This window comes from Macaca nemestrina, chromosome 4 (assembly GCF_043159975.1).
Source record: "Macaca nemestrina isolate mMacNem1 chromosome 4, mMacNem.hap1, whole genome shotgun sequence".
NCBI lineage: Eukaryota > Metazoa > Chordata > Mammalia > Primates > Cercopithecidae > Macaca > Macaca nemestrina.
Window position 1 is genome coordinate 100,839,290 of NC_092128.1, and position 25,020 is coordinate 100,864,309.

Genomic DNA, 25,020 nt, shown 5'->3' on the forward strand with positions numbered 1-25,020 from the left:
CAGTGAAAATTATTACTCATTAATTTTCTTTCCAGAGCCTAAAGGTACTGCTTTTTATTTCATTTTCTTGATTTTTTTCTAGGCGTATTCCCTTTAAAAATTACATTTTTATCATTTTAGTAGGATGTTTGGACTGAGCAGAAACTAATGAATGTGTACAACTAGTTATCTTTACTTAGAGGTTTTCTTTTTTTAATTGCAGAAGAAATAAGAATTCACTCCTATAAAAATTTAGATGATGTAGCTGGGCATGGTGGCTCACACCTGTAATCCCAGAACTTTGGGAGGCCGACGCGGGTGGATCACCTGAGGTCAGGAGTTTGAGACCAGCCGGACTAACATGGTGAAACCCTGTCTCTACAAAAATTAGCCGGGCATAGTGGTGCATGCCTGTAATCCCAGTGACTCGGGAGGCTGAGGCAGGAAAATTGCTTGAACCCGGGAGGCGGAGGTTACAGTGAGCTGAGATCTCGCCATTACACTCCATCCTAGGCAACAAGAGTGAAACTGTGTCTCAAAAAAAAAAAAAAAAATTCAGATGATGCAATAAAAGTGGAAGTCACTTTCAGTCCTCTGGTATGAACATGTTCAACTAGTCCTCTTTATCTGGAAGTTCTCTTTTTTTAATTGCAAAAGAAATAGGAATCAACCTCTATAAAAGTCAGATAATTAAGATAAAATGACAGTCACTTCCAGTCTTCCTTTGCTGATCCCATTGTCTTCCCAGATGTAACTGTTATTTTTTTTATATGTATACTTCCGTTTTAACTCATTTACATACTTTTAAGTACATAGAAAAAAGTAGTTTCATTTTGTATGTGATTTTGTGATGGAGGCTGTTACTGGCAAGAATGTGGTCATACTGTGTTCCTCTAAAACCTACTTTTTCTCCATAATATGTATTTAGAGGAGTTTTTCATGGGAGAACATATGAATGCAACACATCTTTTTTTTTTTTTTTTTGAGATGCAGTCTTGCTCTGTCGCCAGGCTGGAGTGCAGTGGCACGATCTCAGCTCACTGCAACCTCTGTCTCCTGGGTTCAAACAATTCTTCTGCCTCAGCCTCCTGAGTAGCTGGGATAACAGGCGCTCGACACCACGCCTGGCTAATTTCTGTATTTTTAGTAGAGACAGGGTTTCACTATGTTGGGCAGGATGGTATCGATCTCTTGACTTCGTGATCCTCCTGCCTCGGCCTCCCAAAGTGCTGGGATTACAGGCATGAGCCACCATGCCCGGCACAACTCTTCTTTTTAAGTGTCCTGTACTTGCTGTTCCATAGTACATATGCACCATAGTTTACTTAACTGTTCTATTAGTAAATGTTTAGAATGTTTATAATTTTCTACTTTTCCAGTGTTACTGTAAACATCTTTATGAATACGTTTTTGTACATATGTATGTTTTTTTTTTCTAGGATGATATGTTTTAAGTATTCTGATACCAACAAGTATATTACAGTATAATTCTAGCACGAATTACCTGAAGTTAGTGTCAGATCCCACAGGTGCTTTTGGGAAGGACACTATCCCAAGAAGGCTGCTTTCTTCAAGTGGCACTTCAAGTGCCAGCCACATCTCAGAGGTCTCCAGGGCACCTGCATTTCTGCCCACCAGGCTAAAATTTGGGGAATTCCATGATGCCTCAAGTTTGATAGTTGACTAGTATGACTCACAGAACTTAGGAAAACATGATACTTATGATTCTTGTCATTTAGTTTTATTATAAAGGATATAGATCAGGATCAGCCAAGTAAGAGACACACAATGCCAAGTGCAGGAGGATCCTGAATGCGGAGCTTTCCTTTGTTCTCCTTGTGGAATCAGGCTGTGGATCCCTCTTGGCATATCTGTGTGTTCACGAACCAGGAAACTCCTCCAAGTCTAGGTGTCCAGACTTACTTGGATTTCATTATGAAGGCATGATTGACTGAAAATTGGCCGGTCAATTGATGGAACTCAATCTCTAGCTCACCTCTCCCCAGAGATCGGGCTGTCCCAGCCCTCTAATCACGTGGTTGGTCTTTTTGGTGACTAGCTCGCATTCTGAATTGTCTATTTAAAGTCAGGTGTGATCCAAGAACTTCATGAATAACAAAGACACCCCATCACTTGGAAAATTTCAAGAGTTTTTGAAGTTCTGTGCCAGGAACCAGACAAATTCTTTATTATACAACAGACACCTAGAAGTAGAATTTTCTGCTTGAGCGGTAGGCACACTTCAATTTTTAATAAATATTGAAAACTCCCCTTTACAAATGCATACTAATTTATTCTGTACCAGCAGTATAATTTCCTATAACTTTTCTGTTATTAGATGGTATTCTATTCTCTTTTCCTCTATTTTGCTTGATGAAAAATTTGATTTATTAGATACATTTTCCAATTGCTAGTGAAAATGGGCATTTTCCCATGTGTTTATTATTAGCTACATGTTTCTTTTTTCAATTGCTGATTCATTGGGTTTGCCCGTTTCTCTATTGGGTTATTCATCTATTTTATATTGATTTGTAGTTTGTTATATATGTATTAGCCCCTTTTTTGTTGCTGTGAAGAAATACCTGAGACTGGGTAATTTATGAAGAAAAGAGCTTTAGTTGGCTCATGGTTCTGCAGGCTGTGCAAGAAGCATGGCACCAGCATCTGTTTCTGGAGAGGGCATCAGGTTGCTTTCATTCATGGTGGAAGGTGAGGAGGAGCTGGCATGTGCAGATCAGATGGTGAGAGAGGGAGCAAGAGAGAAAGGGGAAGGAGTGCTAGACTCTTTTCAACAATTAGTTTTTGCAGGAACTAAGAGTAAGAACTCACTCCTGAGAGAATGGCACCATGACATTCATGAGGGATCTGTCCCCACACCCAGACACCTACCGTTAGGCCCCACCTCCAACACTGGGGATTAGGTTTCAACATGAGACTGGGAGTGGGCCAAGGGGCACCAGAAGAACCATATCCAAACCATAGCACTATATTATACATGTTAGTCTTTTGTGTTTATATGTTTTAAGTATTTCCTCCCATGCCATTGGTTTCTAAAATTAAGTTTTTACAAATTAGATTTATTGTGTTAATTCTAATGGTAGAAGGTTATGAATTTAAAATAAAATGGTATTTATAAGTTTGTTGCTTCCCGTGAATGAAGAAAGGGCCTTTATTGCCAAGGCATTTTGTGATTTTAGCTAGCTTAGATATGTTGGATTGAATTCCATAGAAATTTAAACTACATCGGTTCCTGTCTGCCTCCTTATTTTTTGGAACATTTGAACTCCTTAAGAGTTGGAAGGAAGAAGAGAAAGAATATTTATTGTGGCAGTAGAATGGGAGAAGTCTAAAGGTGATAACTAACTTAAAATTTCTGTGGATGTTATTTATCCAGATCACCCCCCTTTGTTTTATTAAAGGTGATTAAGAATTGGCCATACTCCAAGTTACATAATTCTATAAATATCAAATTCTCTATTATAATTTGTTGTATATAATATTTTCATACCTTTTAGAAGTTTTTACAAATTACTGTGTGATAAATTCTGTACTTTGTTCTGTATGGAATATGGAAGTATGTAATAGAAGACTTAATTCTTACATTCAAAATTTTATTACCCCAATTTCTAAGAGATTTTCTAGAGATTAAAATGCTGGGGTTTTTTTGGTCATAAAACCCTCAAAAATACATATTAGAAATAGCTTCAGTAAATATTAATGAAGCTTTGTTTCTATAACTCTTCATTGTATATGGTATTTGAATGTATTTTAATATGCCAGCGTGAATGTTATTTTGCTCATATGGATCTTGTATAATAATATTACTTGTTCACATCTGTAGATGCTTTATAGCTTACAAAAGCATATTGATATCCTCTAATTAAATTCTTCAAGTAACACTTTGCAAAAGGCAGAGAACATAATTTCCTCACTTTATAAATGAGAAAACTGAGTCTCTGAGCTATGTAGAAATTTGACTTTTAAGTAGTATAACTCATAATAACTCTGAATCAGTCCAGTGCTTTTTTTTCCGTTTCACAATGAGTGTAGTTTCCGACTGATGCTGTAACAAATTACTGTAAACACAGTGGTTTAAAACCACACAAACTTGTTACCTTTCAGTTCTTGAGGTCAAAAGTCTGAAATGAGTCTCACAGGACAAAAATCAAGGTGTTGGTAGGCTGCTTCTGGAGACTCTAGGGGAGAGCCTGTTTTCTTGCATTTTCCAGCTTCTAGAGGCCACCCACATTTCTTGGCTTCTGGCCCCTTTCTCCATCTTCAGAGCTAGCAACATTGAGGCAACACTTAGCACACTGCCATCTCTGGTTTTGACTCTTTTGCCAGACTCTTCCATGTTTTAAGGACCCTTGTGATTACATTGGGCCTACTCAGATAATCTAGGATGATCTCCCTATTTTAAGATCAGTAGATTTAGCAACTTTAATTCTACCTGCATCCTTAATTCCCCTTTGCCATGTACCCTAACATGGTTCCAGGGATTAGAATATAGACACCTTTGGGAGGCCATTCTGTCTACCACACTGTAATAACTCTTGTGTATCCTTATTGTATAAGAAAAATTGCAGTGTTTTTTATTACATAGTGAGTTATCAGAAGAGAAAGAAAAATGGTTGAGATTAAACTGTAAAAAAAAAAAAGATAATTTGAGTAAACTTTAGTGAGCCATTAGCTGTTACACCTGAAAGAAAGTTATGAGTTGTTTCTCTAAAGGAATGTTATATGACTTTCTATGAAACACAGTATAAATCAATGGACTTGCAGAATTGGAAAAAAAAAGGAAAAGAAAAAACTGCAGTGATCATCTGGTTTAGTTCCTAACTTGAATAACACAAAGCAGAGTTGTCTTTTATTTTTATTTGTATTAAGCAAAATGTTAAAATTGTGTCTAGTTATAGAAAGAATTTTTTAGGTTACAGTGAGAAGATCCCCGAGGAGTCAGTTACAAAAACTTTAGGTGATCCATGAAGCTTTTGTAATTGTATATAAAATTTTGTGTTTTATGATCATTTTTCTAGAGGAATAATTTATAGTTTTCATTAGAATTTCAAGGGGGATTCTGTCACCCCCAAATTAATTACAAACCGTTGATCAGAGATTTTTTTTTCATGTCTAATTGAAGTTCTTATTTTTGGGAGTACAGCTCTCTGATGTTTTTGTACGGTTTTTTAATTCTTGAAAATTCGTATAATACAATATTAAGCTTTTGCTATGTACTGGGTGATAATAATAGTGGGTGTAATATTCATGGACCCTGGCTTCGTGGAGCTTGGTGATTGTCACATTCTTCTTGCGATCCTTTTTTAACTGTTTTGATAATTTTTTTTTCTTGAGCTTTAATTTTATCATCACCAGTTGCTGACCTCTTAGTGAGAAGGAAGCAGCTGTTTTTTTCCTTTTTTAAATTGGGGATTAATTTGCATACAGTGGAATGCACAGATCTTTATTTTACTGTAAGTTCTGGGATATATGTGCAGAACATGCAGGTTTGTTGCATAGGTATACATGTGCCATGGTGTTTTGCTGCACCTATCAACCTGTCATCTAGGGTTTAAGCCCCGCATGTATTAGGTATTTGTCCTAATGCTATCCCTACCCTTTACCCCCCACCCGCCGACAGGCCCCCGTGTGTGATGTTCCCCTCCCTGTGTCCATGTGTTTTCATTATTCAACTCTCATTTATGAGTGATAACATAATGCACAGATCTTAATTGCCTGATGTGAAGAGTTTTGACAGATACGTAAATGGTGTACCAACATACTGTCAAAATAGAGATTACTTTCATTACCTCAAAGAATTCTCTCATGTTCCTTCCCAGTCATTCCTGCCCCACTGCTAAGAGGCTGATTATTGTTATGTATTTCTCTTGCCTTTGACTAGTTTTCCTGGTTGTTGAACTTCATATAAATGGAGTCATACAGCGTGTACTGTTTCATGTCAGGAGTTTGGACAACTGTAAAATGAGGTTTAAAAAGGGTAGTCATTAGAAATGTTAAGAAAATTCTTGCTATTGCTCTTTCCCCTTCACTCTACCTTCCCTAGCCCCCACCCTGTCAGTTACTGTGTAGTAACACTGCAGTCTAGTTTGTGGGCACTAAAACTAAAAATACCCCAAGTTTTTTTTCTTTCTTTCTTTTTTTCTTTGAGACAGAGTCTCACTCTATCGCCCAGGCTGGAGTGCAGTGGCACAATCTCAGCTCACTGCAAGCTCTGCCTCCCGAGTTCAAGTGATTGTCCTGCCTCAGCCTCGTGAGTAGCTGAGATTACAGGCACATACCACCATGCCCACCTAATTTTTGTATTTTTGATAGAGACAGAGTTTCACCATTTTGGCCAGGATGATCCTGATCTCCTGACTTCGTGATCTGCCCGCCTCGGCCTCCCAAAGTGCTAGGATTGCAGGCGTGAGCCAACGCACCTGGCCAGAATACCCCAGATGTTTAATTAATGATAGATAAGTGAGGCTTGAGTGTGTAGATATCTCTAATAAAAGATAAACTTAATTAGAATCTAACACTTCCTGTTTTATCTATTCTTTAATTTTGCATTATCTGATTAGCAAAGTTTTTGGATGATATTAAGTGTTTTAAATAGGATTCACTACAGCAAAGTGGGATATAGTGGTTGATTCATTTGCAAATTCCAAATCTCCAGGAAAAGGACAAAGTTCAGAGAACTTTATTTTTAGGATAAGTGTTTCCAAATTTGGGAGAAATTTCACTGTTCAAGGAATACAGAGAAATGGTTGAATGAAGATTGTGAGTTGGGAATTTATTATGTTTTGTTATAGTCTGAATCTTTCAATATTAGGTAGACAATGACTACATACATGTAGTTTTCTTTCTGCTTATATGTTTCTTTTTTGTTTTTATATTTAAGCCCAGAAAGTATAAATGAATCAAACAATTTAACTGTAATCCAAAATTACAGCTGGGGCTAAAAAAATTTCAGCCTTGTGCAAGAGGAGCCTGGGGAGTTCTTATGGTTGTTACAACAATCAGACTATACTGTCTTAAATACGGACTCTGCATTTATCAAAGATGAGAGCAGAGTCTGCTGCCCTGCTCTTACAGCCTTTCTTATCAAGTTGCCTGGATTGAGAAAAACAACTGGGATGACAGAACCTCATCCTGGATTCCTTTAGTATCTATGGGAAGAGAGTGTTTTAAAAGCTGGGAAAGGGGCTAGGTGCCGTGGCTCAAGCCTGTAATTCTAGCACTTTGGGAGGCAGAGGTGGGCAGATCACTTGAGGTCAGGAGCTTGAGACCAGCCTGGCCAACATGGTGAAACCCTGTCTTTACTAAAATTAACAAAAATCAGCGGGGTGTGGTGGCGCACACCTGTAATCCCAGCTACTTGGGAGGCTGACACAAGAGAATCGCTTGAACGCCGGTGGTGGAGGTTGCGGTGAGCCAAGATCACGCCACTGCACTCCAGTCTGGGCAACAGAGTGAGACTGGGTCTCAAAATAAATAAGTAAAAGCTAGAAAAGGGACTTAAATTACTAAAAGCAATCTGGGGCATGGTTCGCTGCATTCACTTTTGATATATTAAATATTTTTGGAAGAGACACTGGACATGGTCCTCTGAGGTCAATCAATCTAGCTTTAGAACCTTCATCTTTCACTTTCTTGGGCTTCACTTTCCAAAATGGACCACAGGATAATGAGGCTTTTTTTTAAAAAAAACAACTTATCTTTGTCTTAGATTTGAATATACTAGAGCGGGCAAAATTCCCATTATAATCCCATTATACCTCCAAAAAGGTAATTAAATGTATAATATAAGAACAGACGATTATGTCAGCAGCCTGGAGCAGGGTCCTTTTATAGGCTAGTGCACTGAAAAGAGCCGTGATGAGATGTGAACAGGAGCATGCTGCTGCTTGTTCAGGGAAGGAGGCTGCTTCGCTCTTTCCACAGGGGTGGTGAACCAGTTCTGTCGGCTTCACTCCTTGGTGTTCGCAAGGCAGTTTTTGGAGTCAGAAACTGTAGAGGAATTTGAGAACACAGACACACTTACTTCATAGAAAACTGAAGTCTGTTGAGGACCAAATTGTCTGCCATGCCATTGACATTCCTGCTTTTGCTCTATGTCCATGTACTTAATATTTTAAAGAACTTTTGCTTTTTAAGAATTACTATATGTAGCAAGGACTAGAGAAAAATGCACTTCATTCTATATGTGAATATGTGATAGTGGACTTTTATAAACCCAAGCTGCACATGGCTTAAATGTTCTTTTGTATTTTAGCTGACTTAAAATTGAGCATAGAGGAAACTGGAAATGTTCTTTAATATCATGCATAGTCTCTGTATCTTATTTTCTTTGTTTACTTATTCATTTAGTCAAAAAATACTTCAGCGCATGTTGCAATAGGTTAGGGAGGCTTTCTGGTCATGGGAATGCAAGGATGAAGAAAAACTTCTGTCTATACATTTAAGAAATGTATAGTCTCTAGTGTCCATCCATCAGGGCCTTGGAAACAAATGATTATGCTATAAAGTACTATGGGGTTTTTTTTTTTTTTTTTGGTAATTTTGTTACCAAATTAGTGTATATATGTACATAAAAAAGACAAAGACAAGGTAATGTCCATACACTAAAAATTGGTTATCTCTGACTAGTAGAAATACTGCTGTTCTTTTATTCTTGTATATTGCCATTTATTTGCTATGGTAACACATGTATTTTTCAAACAGAAAGGAACTGGTGGCGGTATCATCACTGCTACTCTTTAACTGCTCCTTCTCCCATGCTACCACTACTAATGCTTTCAGAGCTCAAATTCATACTCCAGTCTGACTCCAGGTGTGTGCCATTAACTATCAGCGCCCATAGAGCAAAATCCACTCTGCACAGCATCACTGAAAGTTTATCCTGGAGAATACTGGTCTCATAAGATTCTCCTGGAAGGAAGACTTTAGTAACCGAGCAAGTTGGTAACCTACTAAAGTTCTGTAATGAAGTCTAAGGCTGGGGGTGGTGGCTCATGCCTGTAATCCTAACACTTTGGGAAGCTGAGGCGAGTAGATGGCTTGAGCCCAGGAGTTCGAAACCAGCCTGGTCAACATGGAAAACCCTATCTCTACCAAAAATAGAAAACAATTATCCAGGTGTGGTAGTACGCACCTGTTGTCCCAGCTAATCAGGAGGCTGAGGTGGGAGGATCACTCAACTTGGCCTCAGTTCACACCACTGCACTCCAGCTTGGGCGATGGAAGTGAGATCCTATCTCAAAAAAAAAATTAGAAAAAGAAAACTAGTTAACTCATTTTAGTTCAGTATCTCCCAAATTAATTTTATAGTAACTTGACCCTTTTTTAAAATCATGAATCTTTTAGATGTTTTATGATTCTCAAACAAACTTTTGGTGGGCCTGAGAATCACCCAGAGGGCTGGGCTCCACTCCCAAGTTTCTGATTCAGTAGTTTTGGGATGAGGAATGGGAATTTGCATTTCTAACAAGTTTGCAGGTGTTGCTGATGCCTACTCACCCTTTGTTTTGTGCCTTGCAGGTTCCATTTTGCCTTGAGGCGTAAGCTCATAGACTATGATAAACTGTGATGTTAGTGTTTTTCTGCTGGAAAAAGGTATCTTAAGAGTAGGGATTGTGTTGATGACAGAGAGTATGGTCTGGGTGCTTTATTAACTGAATTACCCAGTGTAGCGTTACGGTTGGTCCCAGACCAGCAGCATCAGCATCTCCTGGGAACTTGTTACACACATTTTGGGGCCTACCCCAGACCTACTTAAAACTTGGAGGCAGAAAGAGTACCAGCAATCTGTGTTCTAATAAGCCTTCCGGGTGATTCTGATGCCAGCCAAATGGGGGGAAATATCAGCTTAATGGATTTAAACTACCTAGGAATTATAAATTCAGACTGTAGAAGCAGCAGGAACTCTATTTGTGGTTCCAAATTCTCATTGGTGATTTTTCTATCCCTTCCCCACCCAGTGTCATTATTGAATAGAATTTCCTTAAAGTTGCCTAGGTAGTGGTGGTAAGGAGAGTAATATTATTTTGTAGTTTACCTTCACAGTGAAGTCATAACCCTTTGAGGGCATCCTAGCTGAAGGCAAAAGCCAACTGCTTCTGTTCACTTTATCTCTTTGGGTTTCCAGTCTCCTCTCCTTTTCTGGCCTAAGCAGTTACAGCTTCTTGCCACCTCATTCATGTATTTTAAGATTTAAAAAAAAAATTCTGGATTTTGAGTTGTTTCAATTAGGATGGCAGGTCCAAGTACTTACTCCACTATATTCCAGGACTAGCATTCCTGTTATTACATTTAATAGATTTTGCCAGATTGCTTTCTAGGGAAATGCAGACTGAAGTAGTAATGTGATAGCACTTTATGCCTGTCAGATTGGCAGAAAATAAAGTAATAACATACTGTTGCAAGTGATATGGCTTGTAAATGATATTGGTGTAAATGCAAATTATTTTGGTCTTTTAGGAAACTTAAAAATGCTTGTCAGGCAAAAACCATAGTGGTGTTGAGGGAATAGGTGGAGGAAAGTATATTTGCAGCAGGTGCAACTAGCCATTGCTTCATTTTTCTGTGATAAAACTGGGGAAAAGGGTGAATGGGTGTTACCAGTCTGTTATGTTTAGGGCCATAGGTTGGGTCTTGTTTGAACAGCAAGGATAGGTGGACTTAAGGGACATTCATCATATAGGCTTAGGGTAAATCATTGAGAGAGGTGATGGATGAAAATAGCATGACTTGCTTCCTCGTTAACCCAGCAAAAAGTTATAGGAAAATGAGGGAAATAAAGGACTGGGGTGAGTTAAAAAGGGAGCTCTGTGCCTCTGGTGTGCTGGAACTAGCTCTTCCTGGAGTTGATAAATTATTAGGACTTCGGCCAGCCAGAGGTTAAATATAACCATCATTAAAATTAAATTATATAAATTACATTTAAATTATATTTAAAACGAAGGAAATACTCAAAACTTATGTGCTAGGTTTATTATATTTTACTGTTTTCTGTGTTCTTGAGGTTGTTGACACCTGTTGTATCTGTGTGGTGGAGATACTGTCTATCAGTGTGCAATTGCACATCTCTTTCCTATTCTGTGTTCAGTGATCTCACTTTGGTAGCTTGAAATATGACAGACTATACCATGGAAATCAGCAACTACTACAAATCAGGATTTTTTTCCACTGGAGAACAGTTGTTAAATATCTACCCGAATACCACTGGGAATAACGTTTTGCTGTTTTAGATACTGATTGTCTTTCATATTGTAAATGTACTTATTTTCTGAAGCTTCGAGCATTCTAATCTTACATAAAGTTTAATTGTTCTTAGGAAAATAGGTAACTACACTAGTTTTACTCATGTTTTAAAAGATATCTTAAGCTTCAAGAAAGATATGGCTTATTTTGTTTAGCTTTTATTTGCATGTAGATAGTATTTTTGTAAGTTTGTTCTCCTTGTTTTTTAAAACATTGTCATTTAAAAAGTATATTTGGAAAACCTTTATAACAAATAACCACCCACAATTTATCTTTCTTGTAAGTCATTAGTTTCATTTCTTGAACTCATTTTAGCAAGGAGCAGACTTTTTCAATTTTTAATGTGGACATGTGTTTGTGTGTATGATTCAATTCTTACAGCAGTGTTGTAGATGAGGTTGACCAGTTACCAGCAAGAAATACTGTTTCTCTAGTATTTTTAGTTAGGGCTAACATTTGATTTCTTGTAAGATTAAAGTGTTATATTTCCTACTTGTGTATTTAAGTTTATGCTCGGGTACTTTAGTAAATCAGTGAATTGGAAATTTTTCATAAGACTTGTGATTCTTGTTACATTCATCTGTCATACGTGTTTCTGGCACTTATGGCAATGAAAATAAGATTGAAACATTGAAAACATTATTCTAGGTATCTTATTTATTACTGTTTGTATAGTGTAGTGGTTTTGATTTTTGGATCTGTAGCTGGGCCTTTGGGGCTTTGGCCCAGTCATCTTAACTCTCTAAGCCAGTCTTCCCTCAATATTAAAGTAATAATAATAATAGTAGCTACCTCATGTAGTGATTTTAAAGATTAAATGAGATAATGTAGCATTTAGCAAAGTGTTTGACTTAAAGTGCTCTGCAAATGTGAGCTAACACTCTTATTATCAAAATAATAAATTCTCCTATCTGCAAGTTGCCTTAAATGGTGGGTATGAAGCTAGTAGTAAGTAAAGCATTACATAAAATACTTAAAATAATGAAAGCTATTGAAACAAAGGAAGAATACAATTCAGTCTTTTATGGCTTATTATCAAAATAATAAATTCCCCTATCTGCAAGTTGCCTTAAATGGTGGGTATGAAAGCTAGTAGTAGGTAAAGCATTACATAAAATACTTAAAATAATAAAAGCTATTGAAACAAAGTCAGGAAGAATAAAATTCAATCTTTTATGGCATGTGAGCAAACTAGAATAAGCAGTGTCACTGTTCATTTGTTTAGGATAATGGTTAGGTATCAACCATAACAGCAAATGATAAAACCACCTATTCTAGTCACTGAAATACTAAACTGCTGCTTTAGTTGTATATATACATTATGGATAAACATAGATAATTTTCCTAAAACAGTGGATAATCCAATTGCTGTGAAATAGAATTTAGGTAATAAAGGGATTCCTGGTTTCTTTAGTAGTTTAAGTTGCACATTGGCTTGCCTGTTGACCATATTTAAAATTACAGACTTTCTTTGCCTTCCCAAGTCCACTTTTTGAAATAGTTGTTAAGTAGCTCGGTGTTCAAATGATAAACAGGAGTAAGAGGCAGAAGGGAGCATTGATAACCCACCTCTCAATACTGCTAGAAAGTTGGCTGCCTCATCTCTCATTATTTTGTATTTATTTGATATTTTATTCTGGGTGCATAGATTTAATATTATGTTGACACTTTTTATCCTTAGTATTGATTGGGTTTTCCCTCTTTTTTCTACTCTGCTACCTCTGTCCCTTCTGGAACCAGTAGTTTAATGGTAAGTATTTAAATAAGATTTACAAAGTTTTGACCTAGTGAGGATTTTTTTACCCTCACCTATCTTGGTGAAAACTTTGTAGACTCCAGCTGGTCTCTGTGGTTTCCCAGGTTTTCATTGTTGCCTTGTTTGTGTGTAGACTGATAAAACTTTAGTTCTGAGGTTCTCCTGTCCTTGCATGCTGTGTCAAATGGCATCCATTGTTTGTGTGTTTCATAGTGATGTTTTTCTTGGAGCTTGCAGTCTCTTTTTTCTCTTCTTTCTGCTTTTTTTTTTTTTTTTTTTTTTGTCTGGGGGTGGAGCAGGGATTGGAGTGGGAAGGAGAGAAGTCTTTCTCACATCTGTACTACTTTTATGTTCCCTATGGCATTTGGAATCTTCCCAAACTAGTATCTTTGGGAAGAATTATAGACTGAGTCCAAGTCCATTAAATGATACTGTTTTTATTGACCCTTAATTCTGCTAAATTTGCTATCAAATTCTGTGTTGTTATTTCTTGTTTCACATTTCAAGATATTTGAGCCTTTCAAGTGTTTTTTAAAGGTATAAATATGTTAGGATTTCTCATAGCAATACCTGTTACACTGTTGCCTCAACACTTTGTATTTTGATTTAAGAAATTTTTATTTACCATTGAGCATAATGTTGCACTCTTTAAACTTAGATTGTGAAATATAATTTAACTGATTAATGAGGCCAGATTTGGTGTGTTAAAACTTAAATGGTAGACTTTGGAAAGCCACTTTCATAAAATTTTATCATCAAATAAAATGTCTTTAAAGTTTTTGTGTGTGAAATATAAATAAGAAAAATGCAGAAAATGGAAGAATAGAGCTAGAAAATGAATACCAATGCGCGTGTCATGCATGTACAGTAGGACAGTGCCAGTGCTCCAAAATCCTCCCCTTTGTTTTCCTGATTATAAAGCCCTTTTTTCCTCTTAGAATAATCATAATCTGTACATTTGTAATGATTTCTTTGCTGTTCTTTGTTTTATCATTTATATATGCATTTGTAAAGAATATGTTTAATTTTGCCCACTTGATAAAAATGGAATCATACTCTTTTTTGGGTCTTGCTTCTTTTATGTTTGTAAGATTCATTTATATTGTGTGTAGTTCATCATTCTGTAGTTTAAAGTTTATCATTTTTCATTCTGTAAATACACCAGAATTTATTAAACCATTCCATTGTTGGGTGTTTGTTTCCAGTTTGCTATTATGAATGTTGCTGCTGTGAATTTTTTGTTAACATGTATTCTGGTGCATATGTGCACAGATTTCTTTAGGACAGTATTACTTAAAATATGGTCCTTAAACCAGCACCATTGGTGGTGTCATCTGTGGGAGTTTGTGAGAAATGCAAATTTGTGGGCTCCACCCTTAATCAGAATCTCTGGGGATGGGGTCTGGGAAACTGAAACAAGCTCTCCACATGAATGAATCTTAAGCACATTAAAATTTGAGAACCACTGCTCTGGGATATATACCTAGAAGTAGAATTGCTGAGTCATAGATTATGTATACCTTCAACTTAATAGTGTTTTCCACTGTGGTTATATTGCTTTTTAGTTACACTGGTGTTTGAGGGTTTGTATTTCTTTACATCCTCTGTAACAGTATTGTCAATATTTTATTTTTTTAAATTAGAATTTGAATATTTTCTCAGTTCACTTTTAACTAGATTTGAATTTTGGCTTTTCAGATTTACTGAAAAAATTGATTTAGATTTACTCTACAGACTTTCTAAAAATATTATTATAAATCATAGAAGTAGAGACAAATAGTACAATGAACTAAAAACCTCATATCTCCAGCATCCACATTCAGTATTCATTATATTTTGCAATGTTTGCTTCATTTATCTCTTTTCTCTGAATTATTTTAAAGACAGGTCCTAAATATGATGTCTTCACTCATGTATAAATAAATGCATATCTAGAATGTGCACCATTTTCTTTACATGATGGCAATGTGTTTATTACCGAGGGCCTTTTTATTTTAAAAAGTTAGAATAGGCATCATATTAAAACATGTAAAAATTCTAAAATAATGGCAAAGCAGAGTATATAGACTGTTATTTGGATATCATGAGTGGGAGGTTTTGATTTATAGTCTTTGAACATTCTCTGAACTCTTCTAATGTATTTAGTCAAATAGTTATACTGAATATTTTCTGTTTCAACAATCAGTCAAATTTAGATTTCTTAAAGGGATTATTTAACCCTTATTTAGGATAAGAATGTGTTTAGAGTGCTCAGAAATTTATCACTTCTCTAATAAAACTTGGCATGTATAGTGTTGATGTCCTAGTTAGAGACTGGAGTAGACAGCTAAAGGATACCCTGACTCTTTACTCCTAGAAGCAACTCTTTGAAAACCCAGACATACAAACTTTCACATCTGCCAGCCATTTGCTGTGGTACTGTGCAGAGTTCACCATCCTGAATCAGCACATCTCCATCTAAACTTCCAGTAGAATTAAGAGCATTGGAAGTCAGTGTTTTATAGTGAATTAAGCAGTGAGTATTTTTTGAATGTGTGTCCTATGTTTGGTCCTTGTTGGATAAGAATGAAAATACAGGAAACTATCCTGTTATTAAGCAGTACAGAAAGGTACCCGGTAATTTTTGGTTGTTTTGCATTGTAGTGATTCAGTTAAATGCTAAATTTTGCTGATCAGGAAAGTATAATATGTAGTATGTAATATATTTAAAAATGTTATGTAATTTATTAAAAATTTGTAAAATGTTTTAGGGCATGGAAGATAAATGAGGCTGGAGTTGGAAGGAAACAGAAGATACATGGCTTTGTATATGAATAAAAAGTTGGTATTTGTTTATGTATATTTTCAACCAGGGAGTGATCAGGTCTGGTTTGTGTTTTGAAGATAACCTGTGACAACAGTTTGGGGAAGGGCGAGGTCAAGAGCAGATGCATAGAGAGGTTACTGCCGTAGTCCAGGAAAAAATAACAGTAGCTGCATTGTGAGGGTGGTGTAGATGTCTAAAGAGCTGGTTGAATCTGACAGATACTTAGGAGGTAAAATCTACCAGGTGGGTGATGGCTTGAGAATAAACAGGTGTGGCAGCAGGAAAGCAGTGGTAACACTGGCCTGACTGGAACATCCTCATTGTTTCTTAGCCCTTTGGTTAGACTAAACTTTTTAATCAAACTTACTGGCAGCTTACAGATAAGAGTTTTTGTCATAACCAAACTTTTTCAAAATGGTTTTCTTTCCTCTTTTGAAACAAATATTTGGATATTTTAAACAGGTCTTAATGACTTAATCCAGGGGTTGGCAAATGTCTAGTAAAGGGCCAGATAGTAAATATTTTAGGCGTTGCAGACCTTTTGGTCTCTGTTCCCTTTTTTTGTAGTTTGGGTAAGCCATAGAGACAATATATAAATGAATGTGTGTAGCTGTGTTCAATAAAAATTGGTTAGTGGGCACTGAAATTTGAGTTTCCTATAATTTTCACATGCCATAGCATGTTCTTCTTTAAAAATTTTTTTTTTCAGCCATTAAAAAATGTAAAAAGTTCTTGACTCAAGGGCTGTACAAAAATTGGCGGTAGGCCGTAGTTGGCCTACAGACCTATGTAGGGTAAATGCACCTGATAGCCATATCTTAAGCATACCTTGAGGATGACCTTGTGTGGCATACAGGACTGAATGGGAGTTCCAAGCTAGGGAATCCGGGAGTGGCTAATTAGGAGATTCGTTCCTTGTCTAAGGAGAAACATTCGAGCCCCTGTCCTGTCCTGTCCTGTCCTGTGGAACATGAGCTGTACAGGGGATCAAGCTCCCAAGTTCAGGGTTGAAAGAAGGTTGACAGGTGGAGGTTGTTAGTGGGAGGATGCTAACTGAAAATGCTATATAAACTTACATGCCTTTTCCAAGCTGTTGTGGTTCTTCTGTCCAACCTGCCTCCCCTTGACTGTATGTAAGGTGATTCTTCTGTCCCGTCTACTACCGCTGTACTCTCTGCCCTGTATGTAAGCCTCCAGTAAAACCCTATGTCTTGTTTGCTGGCTCTGGGTCTTGTCTTTGGCCTCTTGAACCTGATGCCATTCCCCTTGGAGTCAGTAGGGGTTTGGCACAAGGGACCCACACTTTACCAACCCCAGAATTTTACCCCAAGTATAATTCTTTATGAGAAACTTTTAAGATAGATAGTAAATAGGCTATAGGATGTTAATTCCTTTCATTCCTGAAGAGTCATAAATGCTTAAGTCTATAGTGCTATATTTAATTCTTCCATTTGTGAATTTGGGGGATGTAGAAACGGAACTACCAGCAAACCCAATATAGCTAAGGAAGTATATAATGCAGAGTGAATTTCATGAAGAGCAGTATATTTAAGAAGGTAATGAACACATACCAATGAAAAGTGGTTTCCATAGGTGAGCCCCAATGGGAAAGAAAGTAACTTTTGTCAGACTAACTGCAGATGTGTTAAGAAAGTTGAGCTGGGTTCTAGTGTAGTTGTGGGAAACTTGGCTTAAATACTTAGGAACTGGCATGCTACCTGCTAAGCTTGAAAATCCTTGTAGAACCAGCCCTTCAGTTCTGAATTAATTTTTGACATAACTCTTAAGGATTATATTATGCATGCGTTGTTTTAGAAAATACTAGTAGCACTGAGTCCAATTATTTGAGTGCAAACAGTAGTCGGCAGAATTTTATCTACGTAAATGATACTGATTACAGTCAGGTGCCCAACTGCTATACTTTAGATATTAATTGTGATAGTAATCTGTTAATGTATATTTAGCCTTCCTTGTTACCTGTTGATTTGCCATGGTGGCTGTAAAAAAAATTAGATTGTTGACAATAACAAAAAATACTTTTAGCCAAGTGTATTTAAGATTTTAAGGCCCCAGTTGCTAAAAGGGCATTTAAAATAATTCTATCAAATTTTGTTAGGTACATTTTATATTTGCTCAAGCGATCCTCCCATCTTAGCCTCTTGAGTAGCTGGGACTACAGGCACATACCACCATGCCTGGCTAATTTAAAAACTTTTTTTTCGTAGAGTCAGGGTCTCATTACGTTGCTGTGGGTGGTCTGGAATTCCTGTACTCAAGCAGTCCTCCCTCGTTGGCCTTTCAAAGTGTTGGGATTACAGACGGGAGCTCCTATGCCAGGCCTCTGAGGATTTTTAAATAGATAATTTGTTGCCTTTGATACTGGTTACATCCTGATAGTTGACAGCATAGTAAAATCCTCCTGTTGTGTTTGTGAGTTCATGTGCATATGTATGTGTGTGTGGAAAGTGAGACAGATAAACATAGTGAGCCATGCTTTAAAAATGTCTTTTAGCTGTTCAGAGCTGTCTTTGTTCGATTGAGTACCAAGGAGAAAATTGTGAAGACAGAAAAAAAACCACTTCATCTTCATATCTGGGCAAGAAGCAGCATATATTAGAGGAAGGATATATTTGTTCTTTCACCCAATAAATACTTATGTCACTCTGCGTTGACATAGTTCTATGAAGTAAACAGATACTGTGATGTGAAACATGAGGAAGGTATGTTTTAAAATTTTTCCTTATGTTTTTTAGTTCAGTATAATTATTTAAAACATTTTATATTTTTATTTGAAAATCCTAAAGACATTTAAGTGGTAGTTTCATTAAGACTGTAACTGTGCCTGTAGCTCTTGGATTAATTTTAAGTCTAATGAATTTGTTATCTGGTTGCTATATGTTAAAAGCAGTAATTTCACTTTTGTTTATATTTTAAAGAGGTAAGAGTTTCAGTAAAATTAAACTGAAATTTAGTAAATAGCTTTTGGAATAGCTAAAACATGATAAGACAACAAATGTAAGAGAGGAATAATTTGTATATCTTATAATATTTTAGGGATTATATGTATACCTTACAGACAGAACCTAAAACGAAACAGTTGATAAGTATAAGCCATGTGAGCTGTACCCAAGTGGATACTTTGGTTCTGGAGTTCACTATCATTCTTTGGTCTTGTTTCTGCAACTGAAGGGAATTGGAAATGTGTTTGTTTAGAAACATTATTCTGGGACATCGAGCTTAATTGAGAATTTTAGCTGTGGCTGGTACAGATTTTTCCTACTGTTTTGCTTTAAGCCAATGAGTGTAAACAGTAGCCACAGAAGTTAGAGTTCATTGTTGTAATTATTCTGAAACCCATAGTTGTTTAAATCTTTTTTCTCTTCATTTGACTTCTACAATATAATCTAAGACCCAGGTAAAACTAACATATTGCTCTTGTTACATATGGCCTCATAGGCTAGTGGACATTATACATGTGAGAAGTTAGTGTTGGGTGAGAAGCTGTGGCTCAGACATGCATTTCTCCCTCAAGTTTGTGAATTCCCGGAGCAAATGCCATTACTCCATCCTTCCTCCCTCCCTGCCTTTCTACTGAGAGAAAATTCCCAGAGTAGAGGCTGTTGTCATATTTTTGAAAACAAACAAATAGACTCTAACTGCTGTTAAAGCTCATGCTCAGTTCCAAAAGTGCCTTTCTTACTTAGTCATATTTCTAAAATTGCCCCCAAGAATGTGGACTAAGCATCCTTGGTACTGAGGCATCCTTCTATTCTGTAGTGAGCTTCTTTCACATCAGTGAAGAATAAAAAACTACTTAACTTCCCTGTGTCTGTCTTTTGATCATTATGTTACCCTCATTCACTACCTTCCTCCCCCAGTGGTGATGTGTGGCCATTCGAGGTTCCCTGGTGGCAGAATATGTTCAGTATATTTGATTTTACAAGGTCTATTTGTATTAGTTAAACCTCTGATCCCTAGGTCCTTGTTGTGTTATTGGAATACTCATATTGTAAATTAAGGATGCCTTGTTTGTATTGCTACATGGATTTTATTTGGTTTTCCATGAGAGCTGACCTGTCCTGTACTACCATAGTTTAAGTTGACTTTTCTACCATTGTGAGTAGTGGTTTAGTTCTTCCCCTTCATCAGCTGTTTGATAAGAGCAATCACATTGTACTCTATTTGATATCATTCGGTAAAATGGATTAATTTCCTAATTCATTCAAACAAATTTAAAAGAGAAATTTTTATTATATTATTTGGTTGTTTTCCCAAGGAAATATCCATGTTGCTCAAGATGACCTTTATTTTCTAATAAAGCTGTAATTTTCTGTGTCCGAATTATTTTCTGTACATTTTATGGGGCACATGTAACATTACATTACATAACATTATACAGCATAGCATCACCGTGACAGGAAAATACCCTGTCAGTGGTGGCTCACTGTTAAGATATTTTATAGTTATTTTAATATATCAGATTTGTAGGTTATATATATTTAAAATGATCTAGACAGTAAAGCATGAAGAATAAAGCTAATGGGATATATTTGGGAGTGAGGTGGAGGAGACAGAAGATGGACAGAAAGTTGTTTGATAGGCTAGAAGGTAATAAAAGGGTATCAGTAATAAAAGCAAAAAGGGGGGCATCTGCAATGTTATTTTAAGACTGTGAATATGCCAAAGAGATAAAAATGTGTGCCTGCTTTTCTTGCATTTTATGACTTCAACAATAGCTGTCAGATGTTTTCACTTGTTGTGGGGGAATTGTTGAATCTCAAATACTTTATCACTCTGAGTTTCTCCATAGATTTCCAAATATGGGAAGAGTGTGTGTGTATGTGTGTGTGTGTGGGTTTTTTTTGTTTGTTTGTTTGTTTGTTTTTGGAGACAGAGTCTCGTTCTGTCACGCAGGCTGGAGTGCAGTGGCACAAACTCGGCTCACTGCAAGCTCTGCCTCCTGGGTTCACGCCATTCTCCTGCCTCAGCCTCCTGAGTAGCTGGGACTACAGGTGCCCACTCCCATGCCTGGCTAATTTTTTGTATTTTTAGTAGAGATGGGGTTTCACCATGTTAGCTAGGCTGGTCTCGATCTCCTGACATCGTAATCTGCCCACCTCGGCCTCCCAAATCGCTGGGATTACAGGCGTGAGCCACCGCGCCCAGCCTATGGGAAGTGTATTTGTTAAGATATCCAAGACTTGGTCCCAGTATGGATTTTGATTTGCTCATGGTACCTAAGTGTCTGTTCTTGTCTTAGCCATTCATTCTGTTGGTGTTTTGTTTTGGTGTTCGTTTGTTTGGTTTTTGCCACTATTAACAAGAAATAATCCCTTGGAAATCTCAAAATAGACCCCCTATGATTGTTGCATGGTTGTAACATTTTTATGTACAAGATACTCTAAGTCGTTTAATTGGTTATAAATGCTATGAGAGAGGTCTGATAGAGAGATGAGTGGACTGCAGAGTGTAGTGAAAAGAGTACTAGTTCTGGCCCTAGTCCTGACTAGTTTTATGAGTTTTGGCAAGAATTTTTACCGCACAGAGTTTTCTTATTTGTAAAAGGAGATTAGAGTGGATGTTCCCTTAGAGTGCATTTACATTCTCACAAAGTTGAGTCTACCTGGCGTGGGAGTAATTACAGTGAACGTGGAGAAGTGTGTAACTCTTTTTGGACAACACAGAGGGCATTTGTTAGGTACATAGTGTAAAACTTAAAAATGTCTGATCCCATAAGTAAGTTTGTTTTTTGTCCCTAACCAAAGAAAAAGGTGGGCCGGGGTAGGTGGGGAGATGGTAATAAAGACACCTACAGGGCATACTTAAAGAAACCTCGTAAGACATTTAATGAATCATTACAGCACACTGATATCTAACATAAAAAACTGCTTTGAATAGCTTTTCATTCATTCAAATATTTGAGTGATAGTGTGTATCATAAGAGGCACACTAATGACTTTGGGGCTACAAAAAATAGATCATAATTTTCACTTAAAATTGCTTCATTCATGTTCTCTTTCCATTCTCATCAGAAGTAGTAGTTTTAAAAAGAGAATATATGAAAAAAATAAAAGAATTGTCAGGCTAGGCGCTGTGGCTTACACCTGTAATCTCAGCACTTTGGGAGGCCGAGGCGGGCACATCACCTGAGGTCGGGAGTTGGAGACCAGCCTGACCAACATGGAGAAACCCTATCTCTACTAAAAATACAAAATTAGCTGGGCATGGTGGCACATGCCTGTAATTCCAGCCACTTGGGAGGCGGAGGCAGGAGAATTGCTTGAACCCGGGAGGCAGGTTGTAGTGAGTCAAGATTGCACTGCTGCACTCCAGCCTGGGCAACAAGAGCAAAACTCCATCTCAAAAAAGAAAAAAAGATTTGTCATAAACAGGTAGATAGTAGGAAGTAATGATTTTCCCCAGTGGACTGAATATATGGTCCTGATGTGAACTAAGCTATTCAAGAATGTCTGTTATACAAATTGTTGTATACTGATGTTTTATAGGTTCATCAAGGATTGCTTTGGAGGATTTATTAGAGAATTAGACATTTAGGTATTTAGCCTGGTAAAGTGCTTGTTGAACAAGGTTAAAACATTTCCTGCTACCTTGTTTCAGAATGCATTCTGCTATATTGTGTTACTGGAACATTTGCTGTCCTGCTATTTTAATTTTATTTCAGATATTTTTGTCCCTTATTCAGTCACTGTCATTTTTAAGTGTATAGATTTTTACTTAGGTGTTTCCTTGTAGGCCTCTTGAGCAACTTTTCCTTTATAGCAGAAAGTTTACCTATTAGAAAACTGTGATAATTTAGAGAGAAGTTAGGTCATCTGCAACTGATCCTGCCTGTGGTTATAGAAGTTAGTTAACTGATTTGCATTTTCTGGGAGATTTTTCATAACAGATAATTCTTTATTTGCCAGACTCAGAACAAATCCTACCAGTAAATGAGATAAGTTCATCTTTTCAGTTTAGACTCCAGGCCTTTTCCTGCGCTTATGTTTTATATACTGAAAAGTTCTTTGCTTATGGAAGTTGATTTATTTGCCTGGTTTTTTTTTTTTTTTTACTGACATGTTTAAAACAATTTTACCTTTAAATTGAATTTGAAAAAAAAAAAAAATGCAGTGCATTCCTGCAAGCAGTGCTTATAATTGTGGTTATGATCACCAGTAATTAGAATTTCCTAATCTGCCTTTAATTGTGCCATTCTGGCCTCTAGAACTGAGGCCAACTGTATAGTTCATTTCTGTATTTATTTGGATATTTATTAAGTGTTGACTGTAGGTCTAGCTGGGTGCTTGGACAGAGTGATCAAATGTAATATACAGAATAATATGCAATTTCTGCCATATAGGTATCAAATTTGGGAGGTAAGATCTACACAGAAGTACTATACGTGATGCGTCAAATGAGTATCATCAGTAAAAGGAATTCAGTAGGACAATGAAGGACGTTTTGCTTTTGAGTTCTCTGGAAAGATTTCATTGAGATGATGAGACTTGATCTGGGCTTGAAGGAATGGGAGTAAATTTTTAGTAAAGTAGGATGAAAATATTGGCTTAATCAAGAGCAAAGGCATGGAGATGTGATGGGTATGTTCTATTGGGGGAAAAGAATTAAATGGCAACACCAAATTTGTGTTAGACTCGTAGTGGGAAATAGTGGGAAAGCCTTGTAGGGGGAGTGGTGGCATGGGAGTGCTTGCATGCATTCAGTAATGCAAAAGAGGGCCAACAGCCAGGATGCTGTGGCAGAAAGCTCAAAACTTAGGATTCAGAAGAGCTGAGTTCTGGCACTTTTGATGTCTTTCCACTTAGATCTATATTCTCTTTAAGTGAGCAGTTTAAACTGAGAGAGAATGTAGGTTCCTTATACTTAATATTCTTTAGTTCCATTATCAAAGACAGGGAATGACAGTTTCTGTTTTGTATTACCTGAAGAGCTTTGTATGGCCTGGTGTAGCAGATGGAGGTTGCTTGCTATAAAAATCTCCTGAACACATACCTCTGTCACTGATTCATTCCATTGTTTGTCATATTCATTGCATTTCTACCTAGGAAAGTGTTAAGCCTATTGATTATTTCCTTCTACAAATTATTTAAATTAGTCAAATTACCTAATTGAGATCAGATGGAGAGTGGAGCTTTGTTTTAGGGACAGTATGAAGGAATGGTTTTGATTTTGGGGAAACTAGGAGTGCTGGCTTTGGGTAGAGAACATTTATAGCCAATGAGGTTGATGACATAGGAGGGAGGTTGATGACATCTAGGGGAGGGGCAGAATATTTGTATTATTATAAAGGTTAAAATAGAGTCATCCAAACATCTGGTATCTCTTTTGTCTCTAGTGTAGTCCCTGGTTACCTTTCTTTCTTTTTGGGTATAGTGATTGAGAGGATAGGTTCTTCTGTGTGATTTTTACTGGTGTCTTTATTTTGTTTATGATTATTGGGAACTCTCATAACTAATCAAGTTGCATTTAGATGACTTGTTTGCAGTTTTAGAATAATGATTTGATATGTAAATCTCATAATAGGGCCTTCATCTTCTGTCATGCCTAACAGATCTGACTTGATGGTTGGAGTAATTTTTCTACCACCAAAAAAACCAAAAATCTCACCTGTATTTTTCCTGCCAATTGGTATATTCACCAGTCTCGGGTTTAGGATCAGCCCCTTTGTGTTTGTGGTTGATTTCTAGGAGGAAACAGTGTACAAATACTGAGTTAAAAGTAGGATTGGGCCACTGGAGATACAAAGAAAAATCTTTTTGCCTTAGTCATCAACAGTGGAAAAGCATTTGGTAAAGTAACTTTGATGCAGCAGTATGTGTCATTGAGTAGTTACAGAAAGTTTTTCTTAGGAGTCTGGATTTTATTATTAAAGAATGTCACAGAGGCTAAATGGGTTGGCTCACGCCTGTAATCCCAGCCCTTTGGGAGACTGAGGCGGGCGGATCACCTGAGGTCAGGAGTTCAAGACGAACCTGGCCAATGTGGCAAAACTCCATCTCTACTAAAAATACAAAAATTAGCTGGGTGTGGTGGTGCGCACCTGTAATCCAAGCTACTCAGGAGGCTGAGGCAAGAGAATCACTTGAACCCAGGGGGTGGAGGTTGCAGTGAGCCAAGATTACACTACTTCACTCCAACCTGGTGAAAGAGTGAAACTCTGTCTCAGGAAAAAAAAAAAAAAAAAAAAAAAAGAATGTTGTTT

At 37.0% G+C, this 25,020-nt stretch overlaps 1 protein-coding gene and 1 long non-coding RNA gene across 4 annotated transcripts in view; one reads left to right on the forward strand and one right to left on the reverse strand.

Moving 5' to 3' along the window:
• LOC105475805 (zinc and ring finger 2) overlaps positions 1 to 25,020 on the forward strand; it is a 90,291-nt gene that overhangs the window by 14,508 nt on the left and 50,763 nt on the right. The gene's annotated exons all lie outside the window — the stretch shown is intronic.
• On the reverse strand, positions 7,852 to 9,620 carry LOC139362837 (uncharacterized). The gene is made up of 3 exons (XR_011622274.1): positions 9,496 to 9,620; positions 9,131 to 9,229; positions 7,852 to 7,986 (listed from the first exon to the last, which is right to left on the reverse strand). It is a non-coding gene; the product is annotated as an uncharacterized lncRNA (long non-coding RNA).